This window comes from Gobius niger, assembly GCF_951799975.1.
Source record: "Gobius niger genome assembly, chromosome: 23".
Classification (NCBI taxonomy): Eukaryota; Metazoa; Chordata; class Actinopteri; order Gobiiformes; family Gobiidae; genus Gobius; species Gobius niger.
The window spans coordinates 9,694,054-9,713,990 of NC_136874.1; the positions used below are offsets into that span (position 1 = coordinate 9,694,054).

The 19,937-nt window shown below is 42.9% G+C and overlaps 1 protein-coding gene across 1 annotated transcript in view; it reads right to left on the reverse strand.

Annotated features, from left to right (window-relative positions):
- LOC306981836 (beta-1,3-galactosyltransferase 1-like) overlaps window positions 1–19,937 on the reverse strand; it is a 75,102-nt gene that overhangs the window by 8,702 nt on the left and 46,463 nt on the right. The gene's annotated exons all lie outside the window — the stretch shown is intronic.

Consider the following 19,937-nt stretch of genomic DNA (forward strand, 5'->3'; position numbering starts at 1 on the left):
ATAATACCCTGAAGAGACGGTATAGTGTGCGGTGCTCATATTAACACGCAAGACATATTCTCAGTGATCACCTTTCGCCCCTTGCGCCAGCACTCAGAAAGGCTTCAATACGGCAAGCACTTACGGCCATAAACAGCAAAGCGAATGGCATTATTCATTTAAAGCATTCTTTCAGAAAGAAGCAGCTGAAAAGTGGCTCTCCAGGTGATGATGGAGAGGACAAAGCCAGAATAAGTGACACCCCAGCAGAAGCACAAATGGATGGTGAGCACTCTGGCTGAAATCATATTGTATTATAGTGCTCTCTTCTACACTTAAATGAATAGGGGCAAATTAACATTAGTGCATCAAAAGGGTGCAATTGAAATTATTTAATCGAGGATGTTGTACAGTACATCATAGACAGAGGTATTGCTCATTTCTCATGTGCTCAATAAAGCAACACATAGTTGAATGTTCCAGAGGAGGAAGGTTACTGACGTCGCAGCTGCTATTCTATTCTAAGGAGGATTACCTTTCTTTTGTTTCATGACACTTTCCTCCGACCTTTTTGAAAGTTGTACGTGCCCTGTCGGACGAACACCGGCAATTTGTCACATTATGCTCTTTTAAGAGGAGAGACTTTCTGGGCTGTGCTGAAATACCACAGAACGACCTCTAATCAAATCGGCCATACGCCTGAGAAAGCGGGACCGACACAAGCTCTTTTCAATACATTCATGCGGACAAGTCTCTTCAAACCATCTTTTATACTTAGTTGGTATCTTTGGTCTAATGTCTAGCAACACTTTCATTAAGATTTGATAAAGTGGGTGCATAGTAGCTAGTTGCTAAAGTACTATACTGTATATTGAGACACATCCAATGGACCACTAGTACCTCTTTGGTTAATGGGACCTTTTTTTTGACAATACAATGCTTCAAACTTACACTAAAAATAGTATGAACAGTGCGGTCAAGAGCAGAAAGAATGACCAGCCTCAGAACGTGAGGCTTTGTTGACAGGCCGCATCTATAACATCTGCATACAAATAAATTGATTGATGGGGTAATTTGAGCACATTAGATACAAAGTGGCATGGCGACACACTGTGCATAATGTAAGTTCACCCACAATCCCCGGTGGCCGCCGCGCTGCCTTATAAACAGCCAATCACGGGGCTGATAATGGAGCAGGCAGCGGCGCGTGTGAACCTGAATTAATGAGAGAAAATGCAACAATGACACAGTATTGATCTTTTGGGAGGTGTTCTCCATGTTTACATCTGTGCTCGGAATGCACTGCTTAGGTGTGCTTTCACAAGGACAACCTTCTTTTCTCAGATTCTAAAATGTGGTTATGTCACTTCTTCAGGCACTGGGCAAAGGCAGTCCCTTTTCTTGTTATTCAAAAGCAATATATAATATAATATAATAATATAATATAATACTCATTTACTACTTCAGTTTGAGTGGTACAACTACAGTATGTGCTCAAGGTAAAACTCAACAACAGCTCCATGACCCCAAGACATCTCCCATCGCATTCTACAGCCGGTAATCTGATTGTGTGTATGTAACATATATCAACAGCTCTTCAGCATTGAGAGCCCATATGCTCACTCTCTTCTCTACAGCCATCAATTAGCTCCACATCTCCGAGCAAACAAATACACATTCCCCCCGCTGAGCAAATGGCCTATAGCAAAACATCTGTCGAGAGACTGCAGCCTACATCACAAACGCCTGACTGGCCCGGTGCGGCGCGTCCATCAGGGGCAAGGAGTTATCGGAAACAGCATCTCGTCGGGGCAGATGGCTGCGGCGAGGAACTGGCTCTGCACATCCCATTATATTCCCGCGCTTAGACAACTGCACCTGTCCAGATAACACTCCACTGCGGGCCGTCGAGGAGCCGCAGGACAGGGGGGGGGGAGAGAGACAATACTGGGAGTGCCACCACATGGTTTTACACTAGACGTACACGGGATAACGCTCCAGAGGGTACAAAGAACATACCAAATGAGAGAAAAGGGAATGGAAGTCGTCTAGTCTTTGACAAATCTAATCAGTGAAATCTAGAAAATATATATCTGGGCTTTTGTCTGATCAAAACAGATCTTGGAGCATTCATTTTGTGAAGAAATATGAAAAGAATCACAGAGGTGGGGCAAGAATGTTATTGTTTCTTGTTTTCTGAGGATCCACATTTGTTGCTTTTATGCAATACCTCCACTACACATATCCCAGGTGAGTGCCAGTCGACTACTACTGTTATGTTTGTTTATAATGGGAAAAAACATCATGGCCTTGTCCTATTTGAAAGCGCTCAGTTCCTGTCACTGTTCTAAGTCCTCCAGATTTGGTCTAATTAGCGTGGGAAACAGTGAGTGCGGGTTTATCATTTGGATGTCGCTTGGTGTAGCTGAAATGCGGTGACTGGAAACGCGTTTGGGACGATGTCGAATGATCGATTCAAAGCACGCGCTGCTCCAGACAACATTTGTAGAATTCGGTGTCGTTCATCATTGCCATCGCCAAATGAGAGGAGCGGAGATGTGCAGATTGAGAGCTAATTACGCCGTAACAACTTGTATTTTACAGCTGCACCCATCACTTTGAATCATAAAGCTGCTAATTAGTCCACTGTATCCTCCGTCTACACAAACAGCGCTCCTTTCTTCTTCGTAATGTGCAGGTAAACAGGATGATCTCCTCCTCTCTCACAGCTTATGAATGGTGCTCATTTTTGATCGTCTTTGTGAGCGCTGCCGGCATAAAAAAAAAATAAGGTCATAAACGAGGGACGTGGCGGCGAAGACAACTGTTGTTTCCCCAAACGCAGTAAATCAAGATGTAGCATGTGAAGAGCGTGTCCGTATTAAAGAGGCTGGCACTCATACGCGCTTGTGACGGCGTGATGAGCAGCAGGTGCAGGTGACAGGAGTCAATGGGAGCCAGATGTGCCAGCTGCCTTCTCCGTCACCTCACAGCGTTTTAATTAAAAGTGGAAGTGCCCGTTGCTCCTCGCTCACTGCGTTCCCCCACTTTTTTAACAAATGACACTCGCAGCAGCCCCGTAGTTCCACCGAAGGGCGGCGGCTTTTATCACTCACGAGTCACGACGTATAGTTTCAATTAGAGCGGGATCGATGCTGATGGCCGGGGACAAAAGCAAAGAGGAAGAAACAGAAAAAAACAATGTGTCGGATTCGGAACAAAACATAAACTCGATGAAATGCCAATTGTCTATCAGTCTGCAGACACGGACTGTTATCTCGCATTGTAAATCTGCTCAGACTTGCCAAATAAATAGCTACATGGTGAGATCAGTAGGATTCAGTGCGAGCAACTCTGTATGGAACACCGTGATGTCAGAGGAAAGCTGGCAGGCCGCCTATAGCTTCCATAACGGACAGCTATTGGCAAATCCTTTAGACCAGTCCAGCTGTCAGTTTCAAAACAAAATACAGAAATAATGTGCTACTGAGCTGCTGTTGTAACCTGGTGTTTGCCCTATTGGTAAAAAAAAATACTGAGCCAAAAAAGCTTGTCTTCTCATTGAGAGCGCGGGGCTGGTTTTAAATGTTAAACACTGGAGTTATTTTTCCACATAAATGTATTCTGACAAAGCAGTTGTTCCGCACTTCTCTTGTTTGCTTTTTTTTTTGGCTGATGTCACTCTACGGACATTGTGTATCTTGCTTTTAGAGACAATCTTTTTGAATGCAATGTCCGCCGTTGTGAAGGTGGCCTGTGTTTATCAGATCTGGGTGACATATATGAATGTCTCAGTTCTCGTCAAAAAGCTTGCAGTGTTGTGTGGATAAGCTGTGTTCCCATGCCCCCATTGCTGCTCCGGGCCATCCCGCTGAAGCCTTTATCTCCAGGCCGGGATGAAGCCCGGTCAGAGGGCGCGCTGCTCACTACACCTTCAGTAAATAAATGATTCTACCTGTCAGGGCAGCTAAGCCTCCCGCCGTACAATAAAAGCCTTAGAGCCCACAGCAGGGGGAGTGTGAGAGGCCAGGGGAGATGACCTAAAATCTAACACGTCTTTAGAAACATCCCGATTCTCAAAATGAAGAACTGTGTCTATACAAGCAACCTAAACTCAATAGTGGCTTCACAAATGGCAAATAGCAGAGCACGATCCGCTATAAAGTGCATTTTGTTTGCACTGAACCCGCCCTGGGGAGGCTGGCGGAGATCAGAGGCTGTGTGCAAAGTCGGGGACACACACGAGGGAGAGAGAGAGAATCTGCTACAATATGTATGAGTGATCTGCTTAACCGCCACGCAGCCAACATGCACCCTGTGTCAGCGCCGTTTCCATAGCGACGGGCAAATGTTAAAATTATGTCTGCACGGCTATTACAAGGAAAATTGTATGAAGTGTGCATGAGAGGAATAGGAGAGTAGAAGTGAAGTTGTTGTTACTAGAGCAATTAAAGGAGGAAATGATACATCTTGTTGCCTAGACTAGAAAACAGTTCGAACACAACTTTGGTTTAATATTTACTTTTCATTTCATGATCGAGTGGGCTACTTCAAGTTCAATACCCAGTCGTGTGACAGGTTGAAATGTAGAGGACAAATCTCTCTAAAGTGGAAATAAAGCAAACCTTTTCCCTGACTTTATCACCAACTGCATGTTTGTGTTTAACTCCAGCAGATTACTTTGAAATGGTCAGGGCTAAGAGATGCAGTGAAGGACGCTGGAAACAAGGCCTCTTTTCAGCATCCTCACCTCTGCACAGATGAGTCACTGCTGTACAACATTCAAAACAGAGCTGTACTACACCGCAGCTACTAAAGTCACACTAATGTACTCCATCTACAGTAGGTTGTAATCAATAGCACTGACTTAAGGGGTATCAGTGGTTTCACACTGTAACGGTGTAAATAAAAGGCCTATTAGTGGACTTAACTGGATTGTGATGTAGTGTGCTCATAGGGATTATCACAGGTGAGGAGGCTAAAGACAGTGCAGCGCTGCAGGACCTCGATGGACTTTGTCTCTTAAGGAAAACAGTAGTTAAATTATCTTCTGTTGAACACAGGATTTTTGAGTAGAGTGATTAGGAAAATGGTTGAGTAGTCCTGGTTATTGCTTAACAACAAAACAGTTAAAATAGTAACAGATTAAACGTGATTAGATAGCCTTTGCACAGATTTAGGCAAAAGGAGTGCTTAGTTTGGGGACAGCACGATCTTTCCCACCATCATCAGATGCCAGAGGTATTTATTTCCCCCAGCTGTGAAACTGCATACACCTGGTTTCTCGATATAAGTGAGCCATACTCTACATGTCCCTATAGGTCGGCCATGCTGGCGCCCTGACTGTCCTTCGTCTGGAGCTGTAGGGGAATGTTTGCGGGCCTTGCTGACAGGAAGTGATCCAGTGGCTGTCTCAGTGTGTGTGACATCTGTCAGACGGCAGATCCATCTGTGTGATTAGCCAGCGTCCGCTCGGCCGGGCCGCGCCGGGATCGATGTGGAGCGGACCCAAAGATGACGCCCCCTGTCAAAGTCAGTCCGAGTCCAACCTACGTAAGTGAGCCGAATGTGAGGCTGGAACCGGGCAGATTGCCTGTGGTTGAAAACATACTATTACTTTAAAATAATACGGCGCAAGAACAAGCAAACATTATGTGATGATGACAAATTCTCCCTCTATTTTCCCCACTCCTCGCTTTGCAACAGGAAATTATCTTTTCTGCAAATGATAACTTGCGTATTATTCCGCCATATGCTGCGCCTTATGCAGCTCTATCCATTCCCCAGATTGGTAAACAGCAAAAGGAGTACATCGGCTTCTAATTAAACTTGTGTTAAAAGTTTTGAAATGAAAAAGAGATAATTACTTGAGATGTTGTACACAAACTGGATTGGAATTTAGCCACCAGTGAATTACAATGAATAAAAAATACAATTTACTCTTCCAAAATGTGACCTGTCAAGTATGGCTTGGAAATTTGCCTAGAAATTAACAGTTTTTCAAAAGCTTTACTTCCACACAGTCACTGTTATGAAAAGCCATTGATGAATAAACTTTCCTCTTAACAAGCTTCTGCTATTTCTTCTAACGTTTTTAATTTAAAGTTAAGATTCTGTTTGCCCTTGACCAACAACTTTCTCAGTGGAAGAATTTGTGGCACTGCACAAACCTCCCGTCTTATTCAAACGGTTCAACTTTTCTAATTCCCGCAATCGCCGAGAGACCTGAGGGCGCGTCCTCTCAAACACGTCAGACTGGAAAGTAATCCCAAACAGTCCACACACTTTCAGAGACATGAGCGCCACGGCAGGAGCGCAAAGCCTTCCCCCCCCCCCAAAAAAACATGAACGCAGTCTTTCACCCGCCATCGTCTCTGCAGGGGCGGCCATCTTGATCCCGCTCTTTACAAGCTGTTTTGGACTGCGGCGGCACCAAAATCTCCAGCTTAACACAAAATCGTTTAGCTCAAAAAGCAATGAGCAAAAAGTTATGGGAGAATCAAACGACTTCACGTTTCCAGATCCAAATGTTTTATTAGCGCTATAAACCGAGTTGCTGTGCATAAACAAGATATCGGCACAGATCATAAAACGCTTCTAACTGCCTCAAACTCATTTCCGTGTTAAAAGCCAAGAAAAATCCATGCTCACTTCATTACGGGTGTTTTTATTGATGAAAAATGACCTGAAATGTTCCGCAGAGTGGCTTTAGCTTTAGTGATATGGCTTTCCTTTCTGCCTATGAAACGAAGCCACACTGCGCTTACACCGAGAGCTACGCAACATTAAAAGTCAACGAGGTAACCATCGCCATTGCGCCTCTCATAAAACGGCCCATTTATTCAAAGTAAAACTAGACGTGCGTGTTTTCAGCATGCAGGCGAGGAGTCCACCGCTTAATCTTTCATTAGGAAGTGACTAAGCATGATTATTATTTCAGCAGGCTCCAAATATGATGTCAAATGGGCTCAACTCCCGCAATACATCAGCGTCAGGACCTAGATGCAAAAGTTCTCAACCGGAAAGTTCGGTTAATTTTGGATTTTCTCTATTGGCAAGGACAGATGGAGATTCTGCCTCCATGCCCAGTCTCCGCACTGACCTCTGGATCGAAAAGTTTAGGCAGAGTTTGAATAAAGTCGGGTACGAATGCGGTGTAGTGAGTGATATATGAGTATATATTTTGAGTACTCACATTCTCAGTGCTTCTATTCACAGCAAATACAAAGCAAACACTAAAATTCCCCTGTGTCCTTGAGTTTTTCACATGCTCGTGTCATCGTCCACACTTTCTCTTTGTCTGTTGCTCCAGATCACAAGTGTTTTCGCTCCTCTCAAGCCGTTGCCGTGGCGACACCCTCTCCCGCCCACTGACACTGTGATAAAGCTCTGTTTTAGCGCGTGCTTAGAAGAATCACATCAATTAGGCCGTAATTGAACTTCGTGCCACCCTGCCTCCCCTCCTCAAGTGCGGGGTCTGCATCCTCACAGGCGGAGGCGGTGAATTGTCGCCGAAATTGGTTTCAAACTGGAGGCCGACATTGTCAATCCAAAAACTCTCCGCGTGCAGTTGATAGAATATAGCTGTTGTAGCCGGGCCCCCCTCTCGTGCCACAAATTCATTTTTCCTGCTCTTGCCCTTGAAGGAGGACGCCCGAGAGCTGTCAGCATCTCAACTTTCTGCAGTGCTGGATTCGTCAGGCGCACGACCCTCTCCTGCACTTTGTCTGATTGATTTGACTCACTTTAGGATCCAGTAAGTATGTTCCGCAAAAAAAAGGTTATTTTCTCGTCAAAGCTGACAAACATGAAAAACATCAGGTGTTATTTTGTAAAAAACTAGTCAATCTTCACTTCTCGGCTTGTATCGACTTGGAAGGCAACTCCCACAGCACTTTTCGCTGAAGTGATTTACCACTTTATGAATATAATCGGCCTTAATCTCGGTAGGTATTAGCGATGAGATGCAATTTTCAGTGTTGAGTAGCCCTCTGCAACCGTAAAGACCGCCGGGACCGCCACTGCGTTGCCTCGTTTGTTAGCGCTCAATAATGGATCCCAATGTACGTTCTATTAAAGCACTGATTAAAAGTCCCATGGTAAATGTTTGGAGTTCATCTTTCCATCACTTTAATGAGGCTAATTGTGGTTAGCTGCAGCGCTCATCGCGGACTCACTTAATTACGGTTATAATTATTGGTGGAACATGTGGCTTTGAGTGACGCAGACAGAACCTCTTAGAATTTGGATCTGCAGAAACAAATACAACTTTGAGGTATTGTGTGTAAGTTCACATAACAAAGACCTATCTAGCTCTTATCAACATGTCTCATGTCTTTTTGGAGAAAATGTGACCTAATTCTGGAACAAGAAGAAATGGAGTACAAAGCTGGACAAAAAACACAGTAGGCAGCTGTTCTTAGAGCAGACTCCAGCATAAGTTCAGTTAGGCATACATAAGGCCTAGTGCACAGAATGTTTCTGGCTAACGTCCTGTTATTCAGTACTATAGGATAAGTAAACATTTATAAACAAAAAATAAAATAGGGCCCGCTGACTGGGCGATCCGGATGACAACAACCCAGGTCAAAAACCTAAGGACACTTTCTCATGAGACTTATCTTCAGATTAGATATGTAGTGAAATACTGTAACAAGCTAAACTAGAATAGCTAATAACTCCTCGTGAGACATTATAGTCAACACTGTCAATGTTGTTTCCAATCATAGCCTGAGAGTTTATTTAAGCGTTTAAACACACTACCCATAAAGTAGCACATTTTCTAAAAACTGTTTAGTTTCGGTGCTGCACAAAAAAAAGGCAGACATTTCATCAACTCGTCATCAAAAATAATATTCAGTGAAATCAAAGGAGAACAGTTTACTGAGAGCAAGTAAAAAGCAGAAAAGGAAATAGCAGGGCAAAAGAATGTAGCTTTCATGTTATATTCCCTTTATTACAGGATACATTTGATTTATGGCAGGGGCAGGGAACGTCAGCCCTGGGGGCCAAAACCAGCCCTCCATCATAGACCCTCTGGCCCTCAGGAGGATTTTGAAGAATATCATTACTAGGGTCTGGTATGAATGAATGAATGAATGAATGAATGAATGAATGAATGGATGAATGGATGAAAATTTTTATTTTGGTTGATTGGTACCGTTTAACAATAACAGTATGGTATCGGAAAAAAGGTTAATATATTTTTTATTAATTTATAAAAAAATTTCACCCTATTTTTTTTCACCCTATTTTTTTCTCGTTTTCCCAAATTTTTCCTTCATTTTTGCCCATTTTCCTTATTAAAGTTTTCCCTATTCATCCCCATTTTCCCCCAAATTATTTCCCATTTTTCACACATTTCTTGACATTGGAGATGAAGCCGTTATTGTACATTTTCAGATCTTCCACACATTATTGTTCTGTTTTCTGGCACTAGAAAAATGTAATGGTACCCATCATTACACAAAGCTCAAATGCCTGTTTAATTATACTGTCAATTTCTCTACATGTGCGCTCGGCTCAGTCTGTAGAGGAGTTTAAAACCAAATTAAAAACTCATCTTTTTGCTTTGGCCTTCGGCTCTATGTAGACCAGACACAGTTTGTGCTTTATATATATAACCTGTGTTTAAGTTTGATTATGTTTATTGTACATATTGTTACTGTTCTTGTACAGCACTTTGGTCGACTATGGTTGTTTTTAAATGTGCTTTATAAATATAATTGACATTGACATTGACTTTAAATATCCCATTTCGGTTATATATGATGTACAACACTGGCATTTGTAGATAATGATGCTTTACTTCAGCCTACAATTAGACCGGCCCTTGGTCTTTTCCACCAAACAAACTTGCCTGATCTACATCTAAAACATCGATATTGATTTACTTCAACAGGACACGGCTAACTCTCCATAGAAACATACAAGTCCAGGAAGTTACCAGGGAGTTGCAATGAACCTTTCCGTGCACAAAGTACATTCTTTAGTTTATCAATAAATGCTTACAAAATACTGTATCTCACAATGTAGTAGATGTATTTCACTACACACAATTTATTTTCTGATTCCTACATGGCTTGGTGCAAACAGAAAGGCTGAGGGGTTAAACACTCTTTCCTCACAGCAAGAACATCCCCAGGTGGCTCTGGTTTCAACATAAACATGCACAACAGGCTGATCCTCCAGCGAGGTGATTCTGATCCGAGCTGATGGGTCCCAGGGTGCTGCATAGTTCTTCTGTCACTTGTACAGACAAAACCGGGCACTTACAGCCCCCCAGCTATACAGCCAAATGTGTCTTCTTCCCTTTCTCACATGTACACCTGAGTCAATCCGTCCAATTACGTGTTAAAAGGACTTTAAAGGACCGGCCCGAGCACATGTGTTTAACTAAGTGCAGTAAACATGCCTGGGTGATCCCGGGTGACATCCCCATAAATCATTGGGCAAACGTGGGCGCATGCGGAGAGGGACCTGAAGGTGAGAGCTTTATCACCACATGAATTATGCGTCCATCTTGGGAGTGCGTGTGTGCGTGGACTGTCAGCTTTTACGGCAGGAGCTAAAGGTCTATCTGTTTAAGGATGACACCCCTGTATGCGCCTTCTATCAGCCTGGCCCCTGTTGTTTTTAAGCGCGGGGGGTTTATAGAGCGTACATCAGGCGTATCAGCCCCATACATCTGCGAGGCGCATCTATCTATCGCTGAACCCCAGCGCACACACCGAGGTACGCCACCGACTTTTGTGCTTTTAATTACGCGGATACGATAAGGAACGCGTCTGGGAATAAAGAATAATGCGCTTTAAAATTGTTTTGTGAATAAAGTCTATACTGTGGCAGTGTGAATTCTCTGGTGCGTGTAATCCAATAAGTTTAATACAGATCAGACAGGAGCCGCAGAGGGTGCAGTCTTACGAGGATGAATGGATGTGATGGAGCTGCTCTGGGCTAAATACAAAGATAATACAATACAGAAGCATAGAAACCACATTCACTGTCACATTTAGAGAGCTTAATATCACTCTGAAGTAGGTGCATCTGAGTGAAATATTACAAATCATTCTCCCTACGTTATTCATTCACCTTGTTGAGAAGACTGTGGACAAACGTCAGCATCTTTCCATTTTTAAACATTGACTGGTGTCACTTAAAGTTTACCGAAAGCTCAAACTCTGACACGTCCCGCTAACTCGACTCGATTAGAGGCGTGCTGGTGTCAGATGGTGCATTCAGGGACACTCCGGCAGAACCAGATCTTCTGCGATTAACACTTGACGTGATATCCAGTGTCTCGCGCTCCAACGCCTCTCGCTCTGCGCCTCTTGGCTTTTCCGATCCGAGATAAGATGAAACTTTAATGACGCCGGCGTGGAAGAACAAGGGACGAGTGTCAAAACCAATCCTATATAGAGGGAAACAGAGAGGATCATGGGGAATTGACTGCTGTTTGTTTTCGCCGTTTGCTTTTATTTCCTGAAGAACAAAGAAGGCAGGAGGCAGCTACGTTTAAAACCCACAGTATGAAAAATATAAGCGGAAAACAAATTAAACGCAGTGACAGCTAATCTCCGCAATATGCAAAGTTTGGGGAGTTTTACGCTAGCTTATGTACCGCTGCCTAAATGAGCTTTTCCTATTGTTGTGCGCTCTTGTAAATCATCAGCCTGCGGTGAGAGAACAAGCTTATTTGATTTATTTTATTCTTTCATTTTGGTCCTGGTCAACAGTGGCGCCAAAATAAGAAGTACATTAAGTCCAGTAAGTTTGCTCAGGTCCGCTCGGTGTTTGGCAGCGGCTAATTACCGTGTCAAATAATGTAATCTGCAGGGAACTTTGGGAGAGAAATTAATTCTGAGGGGCGTTAGGAGTCGGCTATAAGTGGAACAGATTGGCAGAAGACAGAAAACAACAGCTAAACAAGTGCTTTAGTGAGAATCAATAATGGAAGTATTATTTGACATTGTTTCGAGTGATTAAAAATGTGCACTTTTACCACATTTTTGGCCGAATATAGGGCTACACTGTCGGCAGCTTTAACAGTATATAAAGAAACAAACACAATGTAAATAGATTAACACTTAACTGTATCCCTGAGATTACCAAACGCTTAACACCATCCCATTGAGCGAGCAGCTTCCCGTCTCCGTATTTAAAGCGTGATTTAGAAGTGGCTTGGAGCTACCTTTGATTAAACTCCCGCGTTGGGCTTTAATGTGCTGTTTACTTTCGGCTTTCTCATAAACTGTGCAAACTCGTACAAATTGATGTAGTTTGCAGCTGCGTGCCGGTCCCTTTCAAACAGTGGCAACAACACTTAGGAGGAGTGCCGCGCTTTTACAACAGAGGAGTCTGATTTGACAAATGTGTAAAACAATAAATGAGGGATGTTGCAGATTCTATGTATTTGCTCTATAAACCCTCTCTATGTCTTTTTTTTTCTAATTATAATTCCTCATTCCAAGCTAAATGACAGTGATATAACCTTCATGTGACATTCTGGAAGGTCAAAACACAACCTGCACTGTCCGAAGCACTCTTTACTCACGGGTTTGGGCTTTGGTCGTACTTATTCTCATTAGAAAGAAAGAATTCACCAGCTTGTGTGAATACTGGAGTTAGCGCCGCCACAGAGCGTTTGATGGATGGCAGTGCCCACAGAAACTGTTATTTATTCCATAGTTTTTCAAATTGTGTAGCGTCTAAAAGCTTATCTGCACTCAAAATTATTGCCAAAAAATCTATCTATAGGCAGCAGGCAGTTCTGAACTTGAATTCCACATAGAGCTGTGCATTGTAAACAGCTATGAATCCAAAACAAGTCAAAACATTTGGTCCAACTTACAGACATTTTAAGTGCTTATAATGTTTTTTCGCGTGTGAATATTCTATATCTTTGTTTGCCACATAACTACCCACTATCAAGCATTAGAAAGTTAAACTATTTGTAAATCCATCATTGATCATCATCACCCATCTCTTCCCGTTGTGCCTCCTCACTTAGCAAATGATTAGGAAGCTTTGTAAGTACATTATACGTGTTGAATGGAGTATTTTAGAGTGTATAATAAAAAGTGTTTAAGTCTAACTCGCTGCTGTCTATATTATTATCTGCATTATCTGATATGTCAAGGAAATGTACAATCACTGAAGATGAAAGCACTTTTTTCTTAAAACTAAATCAAGCCTTTCATTATTGTGTCCTTGATGTCAATGTTGATATTTTACATAAATCCATTAAAAAGTGCCTTCATTTCGTGTACAGAAAGCCCACGCGTGGTCGCCCGCATGTGGCGAGCCTACAGCGCGGGTAAAGTGAGTGACAATGAGGATGCCAAACACATTATCCTACGGCCACGGAGGTAATTACAGTTTCTAATGCGAGACCAATTAGGAAGACCCATCCAGCTCAACGCCAGCGATGTGCAATTAGATTTAATTACATGATAGACCCATGGCTCCGAGCTACAAAGAATATATGTGTGGGAGGAAAAGTAAAAATAAAAAGTTATGAGTGGAAATTAAAAGTGGGCACTGGGCTTCTTCGGGTCACTGTCTTAAAGTGGGATGTGCTGTAGTAGAACAGAAACATTAATGTAAGGACAAGAGTCATGCCAGCATACTTTCAAATTAAGTCGTTGTTGGGGAAAACAGCATTTAAAAAATTATGGGTAGACTAGACTTCTATGAACCCCTTTATAGATACATAGACGGCATCCCGTCATAGAAGGGGGCGTGGCTTTGCCGAGGGGGAAAACAGAATCTTGAAGAATATGAACTTATTTATCACATACAAATAAAGTCAAGTCTAAATTGAGTCCATATGGATGTTTATTCACAGCAGATTGGTCAGTAGAAGTGAAAAAAAAAAAAAAAAAAAAAGCAATTGCATTAGCATAATGCTAACATAAAGCATCATGTTATGATTCTCCATTATTTATGTATTTATGGGCTGTTGAACCACTTTGCTCCTCTCCATGTCTTTGTACCTTTATTGTGTAGAGAACTATATCAATAATTCAGCATTTGTAGTTTTTGAAAAATTAGAGAAAGTGTACATTTTTCTCCGAATTGTTTTCCCCCTTAAGTGTTTTCAAACATGACCATATATGGGCGATTCCAGAGATGCCGTTTGTATCTATATCATTTTAGATTCAAACTATTTCTATAGGGGATTTGAGGTGGTCAAAAAACAAAAGAAGAACTCTTCCCATTATTGAGTTCATGGCTGGAAAAGAAAACGTGGCATTTGTAGGTGCTTCAGCTTCTTTAAGAAAGATGTGGGAGGAAAATGCATTTCGAGAGAGCAGCCTTTGAAGTGACAAGTGTTTCCAGTCAAAACTAGTTACTGCATAGGGTATATATGTACCTTTTTCATTTCCAGGCATGTGTTCGTGTTCGAAGAGCAAACTGGGACAAAACCTGAAGAAGAAAAAAGGCTTTGCCTGCAGAATCTAAAGGAAGATTTGTCACATTGTGTAAAAATAGAAGTTGTATTTACCAAACTAAATGACATTTGACTTTAGTATAGTTGTCATATAGCTGTTTTTAGAAACACTCTCTGGCCCGATCTTTTCCCATGAGCACCTACATCCGTCTTTGTGATGTGACTGACTTCTTTCTTCATAATCCCTCAGCATCTTTTCAAACGCGTTAACACAAGCCAGACGAATGTGGGAGCCCTGGTTTAGTCCTGCTTCAACCTTCAGAATTCATGCAGCTTTGCTTTGGGAACAGATTTCCTCTAAAATTATAAGCCTGCTTATTTTCTCCACCGTGTTGAGATTGCGCTCTGTTGCTCGTAGACACAAAACTTACGGGGTTTTAAAAGTGAATTGAAGCATTTTTTGGAGTTCAGGAATAGTCTGCGATTGGCAAAGCGTTTGGCACACTCCGAAGATAACAAATCTGGCGAGGAGAGATGAGATTTTGTGAAAATGTAGCATGTGGCGTTACAGCAGCCAAGCGCACAAGGACAGGACTCTCCAGCTCTGCTCCCGGGACTGTTGACCTATGTTTCATCAGGTTTCCAGCTGCAGCTTTCACCTTGTGCTGCCAGCCTCCAAACCGCACTCACCACATGGCTTTAGATTTGAGCTAAGAGGTCCGTCCTGTCCACTTCACTTTATGCAAAAGAGAGCAAAAAACAGCCTAAACAAATATTGACTCAGAATAGGCATCTCTCTCACAAATAAATCTGCCCATTAGTCCAGTTCATTCCACTGCTGACGCCAGTCTTCAACGAAAAAGCGGGACTTGTTTGTCCGTGTGTTCGTCAGTATTTACCTGTGTGGGTTTGATCTGGCCCTAATCCCCCGGACTCCTTCCTTAACGAGACGTGTTGTGCAGATCTCCTCCGTGTTAACCGGGGAAGTGGCAGCATCGAGCCGCCGTGACATAATGAGGCGGATGTCGGTGGCAGGCGTGGCGGGAGGGCCTCATGCCGCTGCCACCGACCTGCTGTGTAGTAATGACTATGCGCGTCACTCTGCACTGCCACGGCTGCACGCAAACATACTCAACCACGCTTTCGTTAGTGCCTTTTAGCCCGCTTACACTAATGGCCAATTATTTCTGATTTTCCTATGCCGTGCTATAGACTTTTTAAGCTGCAAGCTCCCTGTGAACTGTAGTGGGCTGGATGTATAGAAAGTTATCCCACAGTAACAATAGGCCTCTTCCAAAACAACCACACTGACATTTGGAGAATAGAATGGAGCTCTTTAATCCAACTCCCAGCGTCTTATTTACGTCTTTAAGAGACAACAGCGCGTTGTCAGTGGAAGAAATTCGCAGCAGCAGTGCATGAGGGAAAGTGTAGTTTGAACCCAGTAGCACGAGAAAAAGTCGACAAAAGCCCACACTCGTGAAGAATTTGTTCTGGCGAGCTGTGGATGTGGTGAAAAACTAACTACTCTATTGTGTTCTGATAGTATTCATAGATTCAGCTCGCAGTTGCAGTTACAGTTACAGAGGCATCTCTACATGTGAAATGGTTTATTGATCTATTAGTAGTAGCAGTAGTAGCAGTAGTTTAATACAGTGGTTCACAACGTTTTTTGTCTTTCGTACCCCTTTGGCCTTTCAGTGGTCAAGCATGTACCCCCTACCTCAAGGGTGTTACAGTTTATTTAGAAAGTAATTACTTAAAAGTGGTATTTGTAAGAAAAAGGACAATGTTGCAGTCAAAATAAACCTAAAATTCTCCCAAAGCAACACATTATACTCAAAAATATAGCTTTTCCTATAAAAATTCTGTTACATTTTCCCCTTTTTTCAATCTGAAATAGTTGCCCCCTAGTACCCCTGCTAGGTCTTCGAGTACCCCCAGGGGTCCCTGTATCCCTGGTTGGGAAACACTGGTTTAACAGAAGGTTGTAAAGGAACAGGCCACCGTTTTTACATACCGAGATATGTTCTTACCTGAGCTTAGACGAGTTGATACGTACCTGTCTGGTCTTTATGTGTGCCCTCAGTCACGCAAAACGACTAAAGATGTTGTTAGCATGTGGCCTCTCCCAATATATTCCTATGGCTTCAAACGGGGGTGAAGTTGGAAGCTACCACGCTCTTCCACGGGCACGCACAAAGTCCAGACAGGTACGTATCAACTCGTCTAAGCTCAGGTAAGAACATTTCTCAGTATGGGAAAATGGTGGCCTGTTCCTTTAAGAGTGGAAAAATGGAATAAACTACGGCGGACAACAAAAGCATAAAGTCAATCACAGAAGATGCCAAAGGCCAAAATAAAGCAGTGCAGACATATCGCCTGTCACAGATCCCAAAGTTAGTTACTGTGTTTTTTAGCAGGTGAGACATCCTTAGGCCAAATTCTGCAGAGCCCCATCACTGCTCCACCTCCTCTGGGCTGGCTGCCTGGAAGCTTTCGTCTGTGTGCCCTCCACCTAAACTGGCTCAAGTACACGAGGCAACAGCTTTCTTTCCTCTCTGTGACACAATAAACGCTGCTAAAAATGACACTGCACAAAAGGATTGATGCTATTTACTCGACAGTCCAGCTCCAGCTTAGGAAAAACCTTAGAAAAATGACAAACTTGCAGACCAGTGTGCATTTTGTTTGCTAATATGCCACTCCCTTAGTATGTAAACATGTGTTCAATGAAACAGCAGGGCTAGACTCTGATCAACAAACTAGCTTTAAGTGGAGAGAGACAATGTAGCAGCATTTCAACACTGGAAAAAAAAAACAGTCATCTCAAATACGATAAAGGCGTAAAAAGAGCTTGGATTATTGATTTATAAAGTAAGATTTCCAATGGGATAAGCAGGCCTTAACTTGTGCACATACAGAAGAAGAAAACTCGAATTGAGACCAGAAAAAGACAAAAGCAAGAAATGTTATTAGACCTTATCGAAAGAGTCAGAACCTACTCAAAAACAGCATAAATTCTCTTAATTTATGCACTTTTTAAAGTCATTTTTGTATCTAAGGCAATCCTATTTCACAATAGTATAAACACTAACCCAGAGAAAGATTCACTTTACCCCTAAGTACCCAAAGCCAAAACAGAAAATCCATCAAGTACTTCTAATCCTGCTGGGCCCAATTATGCCACATTACGAGCTGCAGTGAAGACAGGAAGTTGTTGCATGTACTGCCCGTTTTTCTTAGTCTTTACAGTGTTCTTGCTTTGTTAAAATAAATGGACCATCTTATTCTAATTCCCCATATTCAACAACATAGTACATATACGATCTGATTTCTGATTTGCACACGCACAGGCTGACACATTGCAGATTTAAGAAGTGGCCGTAAGTATGCAGAAGATGAAGAGCGTGTTATTAAGAGTGGAACATTTGGCTGGTGCGCTCCTCCAGGTTGCTCTGTCAGCAGCCGAGGTGCAGGCTGCCTCTCGAGCGACGACGCCATGTTGGCAGTGACACTTCAAAGGGAATGGCTGAGTGGCATTGAGCCGCTGGCAGGAATATTGGGGTGACAGGACCCTCCGAGTCTCCGCTCCATCAAAGAGTGTGTGTGCGTCACCCAAACATAAACAATATTGTTTTTCTGTCATAAGAGAAGAGACTCATTCTTTGAGCGTAAACTAGAAATGTCAATAACGCTGCACTGCGCTGTCAACCTTTGAGGATTGCAATACTTTTATACCACGCAATTATCTGGACGTGTGGAGCCGCATTATTATTCTTCTCAAGTGCTTACAATGTTGCGCTTTGAAAAGACACATTCACCGGGGATGATCTGTTTTCAATTTTATTAAAAGCCACAGTCACAAAGGTGCAGAGACAATACGAGCGGGCTGGGATTTGCTTGTGCTAATGTCAGCGTGGATGTGGAGCAGAGGGGGCGACCTCAGCTGTTCAAACTGTTCCTTTTGTGCCGATAAAGTCAAGCTAAAAGTCCCCGGTGACAGGCGTCATGGGAGCCTGTGATCCCCAGATGCAGCTGGGGATCTCTGGAGTGGTGTCAGAGCCTCCACAGCCGCCTGTTTACCCGCGTACGTGAACACAGACGCGGGATCACGGAGAGACGGGGCGCGACAGGAGAGTGACGGCAGCCATCTTGAACCTGGCTGCTGAGTCACGCTGAGGCAAACCAGGGCAACTCTAGTCGGCTGTCATGCTTCAACAGAACGCTACACCAATCACTCACTGACAACTTCATAAAGACACAAGAGTTCCATTAAAAACGTGTCATCTTTCAGCTTTTTGGGTGTCTCCTGACGACACCATTCAGTATTAGATCGGAAAGCAGGTTGTACTCTGATTCCATACCATTACGCATCACCCTGGCTCTATGCTTTACCAATTAGCTCGTGTTCTACAGCTGCAGGGACATTTGCCTCAGTGATTGCTCAACATTTTCCGCTCGCTAAATGAGTGTAATGTTCGGAGGCAGCGAGCGTGACCCGAGTGCCGCAGATACAGGACGTGAATGGCAATGTCAACCTTGTGCTTTGGGTGAAATGAGTTGGAAAATGAACAAACCCCGAGCAGAGAATGTCCTAATGACTATTAATGATCTGCGCCTAAGTGATGCGCAACACGTGATGGACATGATAATACTATTAGAAAGTCTGTTAATGGTCTCATATTGTGCTTTATTAAGCTTTTATACTGCCTTAAAAGACGAAATATGTCATAGAATATAGTGATACAAAACCACTGCTTTGGTCCAACTTCTGTTATCAAATCTATGGAAAAATCTACACATTCATGTCATAACCGTGCATGACTTGGTAATCTGGATAAAGGCTGTCTAAGTCATGTAAGCGGGTGGCTGTGAGATGCACTGACAGTGGCTGAGTAAAAACTTTCCCTTGGAGAATTAATTACTTTTGTAATCCTCATCAGCCGCGCTCTCATTAGCGGCTTACATGACCCGACATGGAGCCATACATTACTGCCGTCCTGATGAGCGGGAGAGGAGGGGAGAGAGGGAGAGAGGGAGAGAAGAGCAGGAGGCCATTACACTTTGGTGGATCGTTTTCACTTACAGTCACTGAGGCCTGTTTTACTCCCTCCTCTCATTTCATGCGCAATATCTTTCCAAGATGGAGCAGGAAGCCTACAATACAACTAACACTGAATATTTTACAGCATATCAAATATTAATTACATCTCAAACAGATAGATTTTTTAAAGAATCCCTTGTAGCTGCATGTCCTCATGTGATCAGCATGCTCCTTTCATTAGTTGTTTTAGAGCTAATATGTTTCAAGATGGGCTTTGGAGCGGCACAAATTTCATTAACGCATGTTAGTAATGCTCCAGGCTGTTGTTGAGGAGCATTTTCCACTGCTTCCTTATGAAAACAGTTAATTAGTCAGTTGAAGTCGCAGCATTAATGTTACATTGATGACTAAAGAATGGTCTCTTAAAGGGTGGCACAGTGGCACGGTAGTATAGTGGTTAGTGCTCGTGCTTCACAGCTATAAAGGTCACGGGGCCTTTCTGTGTGGAGTTTGCATCTT